Here is a 3,160-nt window from a genome sequence, read left to right as displayed (position 1 = left end):
ATAGTGTGTAACAAGAATTGGTAGGCACTCAAGAATGTGTGCATCGGTCGGGTTTAAACGTCCGATGCGCCATATGCGTTCAACGTGTCGGTGTTCATGTGTCCTGCAGTTCACATTCTGACGCGCATTTAGCTGCGGTCTTCATCGATCCATGAGCCGAGTGATCCCCTGCCTAGGGTTTTGGTATGTTCAACTGTCTCCTATGTTTTCGTTATGCGCTAGGTGCATCTCTCACAACTTAAGTTCCCCGGACAGCGTAACCGTGCACCTCTCGGTTCCTTCGAAGCCGTCCAGGGTGGACAAGGATGACCATTGGTCTTCCTTCCCATTGATCGACGCGCGATGTGGGCGGCATCGGCGCGATCTTGCACAACTTTCGTTCTCTTGATTAGGTTCTCTCTCGCTCGAGGCCAGTGTTTAAATATGTTCTAGTGGGTCTTTACCTTCGCCCATGTGTCACACACTTTACGCGTTCGATGGCTGCCATTGGGAGTGTGCGCACAGGTACGAAGGCCACTGGCCTACGGTCGCGCACGCTCAATATCGTAGTATAGACACACCTCTCTCGCGGGTCTAATTGGCGTGCGCGGCCCCCAAAAGGTAACATAGCAGTTTGTTCTGCTGATACCGTGTTTCTCTATCTCTCTAACCAACTCACACAACAACATATATGTATTGATCGGTAATGATCCTTCCGCAGGTTCACCTACGGAAACCTTGTTACGACTTTTACTTCCTCTAAATCATCAAGTTCGGTCAACTTCGGCCATGCCAGCTGCAGCTCACGAAGGAACCGCGGAAGGTGTGCCTCCAGAGACCTCACTAAATAATCCATCGGTAGTAGCGACGGGCGGTGTGTACAAAGGGCAGGGACGTAATCAGCGCTAGCTAATGACTAGCACTTACTAGAAATTCCAGGTTCATGGGGACCGTTGCAGTCCCCAATCCCAACTAAATGAGCATTTGGGTGATTTCCCGTTCCTCTCGGAATGGGGGCGCCAATTGGCGAGAACACGCTGCTGCTCACATTGTAGCACGCGTGCAGCCCAGAACATCTAAGGGCATCACGGACCTGTTATCGCTCATTCTCACCTTGCTAAACACAAGTTGTCCCGCTAAGCAGGGCAAACGTGGCCGACGACCGCCCGTGAAGGGGCCGCCGGCCTTGACGTCAGGTGCGCCCGGAGGTGCACTGCTGACAGCGTTCTAGTTAGCTTGTTTGAGTCGCGTTCGTTATCGGAATTAACCAGACAAATCATTCCACGAACTAAGAACGGCCATGCACCACTACCCTTAAATTTGAGAAAGAGCTCTCAATCTGTCTTACCTCGATAAGTTCGGACCTGGTAAATTTTCCCGTGTTGAGTCAAATTAAGCCGCAAGCTCCACTTCGTTTTTTTTTTTTTTTTAACAAATGCAGGTTTTATTGTTCATAAACATTATGTTCTAACAAACAATAGCATAAACCCACGCTCTTGACGCACGACGTCGCCCGCCAGGGATTTGTCATGCGTCATTACGAACCCTTTCGGATGTCTCTTCCCTATTTCTTTATTAAATTGAATCGTATCTTAACCGCATATTAAAGGCGTACGCTTGCTTAGTCCGCGTGACTCACTCATTCTTTCCCCTCTCGTAGATCTCAAGAAGTCAACCCGACATCTATCGATCTGACCATTCCGCCTCGCTGGCGGCAGCCTCCTCCGCGGGTGTCCATCGTCGGCCTGCAGCCAAAGCACGACGGCGCCTTTCGTTTTCGCGTCTGTTCCGCCGAGACCTTATCAGGTCCGCCTCCGTAGGCGCGGTCCGACGGCGGCGCGTCGTCGAGGGTCCCTCAGCCTGGACCCGAGCTCGCCATGCGCGCTGCATGAATAGACGCCGCTCATGGCGAATTCTAACCGTTTCAGGGGAAGGTGGTCCCCCTCTGCTACGCCTAGGTATGGGAGGAGGAGCTAGGCCCGCTCGCTCCGCCTCTACTGCCGTCCGCAGTATCTCGTCATCTCGGGCGGCCAGTGCTGCTGCGACGTCCGCAGCCAGTCGCACTCGCGCCCGATCCTCCGCTCTGCCGCGAAGCCGTCGGTTGCGGGCAGATCGCTGACGCGCTGCTCGCGCCTCGTTCACGCGCCGCGTGATGTCTTCGATGATGACGTCGTCCATCTCCTCACCGAAGAGTGCGGCCACACTTTCGAGGACCACTTCCTCGTCCTCGGCGAAAGCCGCTTCCGTTCGACCATTGGTGAGCGCTTCCTCATCGCGCCACAGCTGTTGAAGCACTGTGGTGATGGTCTTTGCTGCTTTCTGAATGCGGTCCCACCACTCCGCACTCTCCAGCAGCTTCTCTGCGATGTTGTTAAGCTGGACCGACTCGGGTGTCCCCCAGCCCAGCAGCTCACGTCGGATCTCCTCAAACACGGGGCACTCGAACAAGACGTGGGCCACCGACTCGACCGACCCCACGCACCGTGGACACTCCGGAGACGAAGCGAAGCCGCAGACGTGCAGGTACTCCCGGAAGAATCCGTGTCCGGAGAGCACCTGCGAAAGGTGGAAGTCCACCTTCCCGTGCTTTCGTCCCGTCCACCGGTGCAGGTCGGGAATCATCCCGTGCGCCCACGTCAAGTAGCGGCTGGCCGATGGTGTTGCCGCCGCACGGTCCCAGGCGTCCTGCCATTGCAGCATCGTGGCTGCTCGCTCCGCCGCTCGTACCTCCTTCCTGCTGGCGCCAGGCTCGACCAGCAGCCTGCTATGGCACCTTGCGTCCTCGTTGACGACCAGCCAGTACGGCACCAAACCAGCCATCACCACTGACACCTCGTAGGATACCGAGCGGAACGAACTCGATACCCCACGTGCCAGTGGCTTCTGGACCTGGGCCAGTCGTCTTCGGCACCACTGCATGTCTGTCGCCTTAGCCCAGATGGGCGAGGCGTACCGGATCACCGACTCAGCGACTCCTGCCAGCAACCGCCGCTTGGCCACCTGGGGGCCGCTGTGGTTCCTCATCACCGAGGTAACCACCGCCACCGCACGGAGGGCCTTGTCCGCGGCCGCTTCCACGTGCGGTTTCCACGAGAGTTTCTCGTGGAGTTGTACCCCCAGGTAGCGTATCGATCGCTTTGACGTGCAGACCACTTCGCCGACGCGCACAGGAATTTCCAAA

At 56.5% G+C, this 3,160-nt stretch overlaps 1 non-coding gene across 1 annotated transcript; it reads right to left on the bottom strand.

The window, feature by feature from the left end:
• Positions 1 to 22: 22 nt before the first annotated feature.
• On the bottom strand, positions 23 to 180 carry LOC128308495 (5.8S ribosomal RNA). The gene has a single exon (XR_008288329.1). It is a non-coding gene; the product is annotated as a 5.8S ribosomal RNA (ribosomal RNA).
• Positions 181 to 3,160: the final 2,980 nt, after the last annotated feature.

This window comes from Anopheles moucheti (genome assembly GCF_943734755.1).
Source record: "Anopheles moucheti chromosome X unlocalized genomic scaffold, idAnoMoucSN_F20_07 X_unloc_4, whole genome shotgun sequence".
NCBI classification, from domain to species: Eukaryota; Metazoa; Arthropoda; class Insecta; order Diptera; family Culicidae; genus Anopheles; species Anopheles moucheti.
This window is presented reverse-complemented; position numbering and strand designations above follow the sequence as displayed.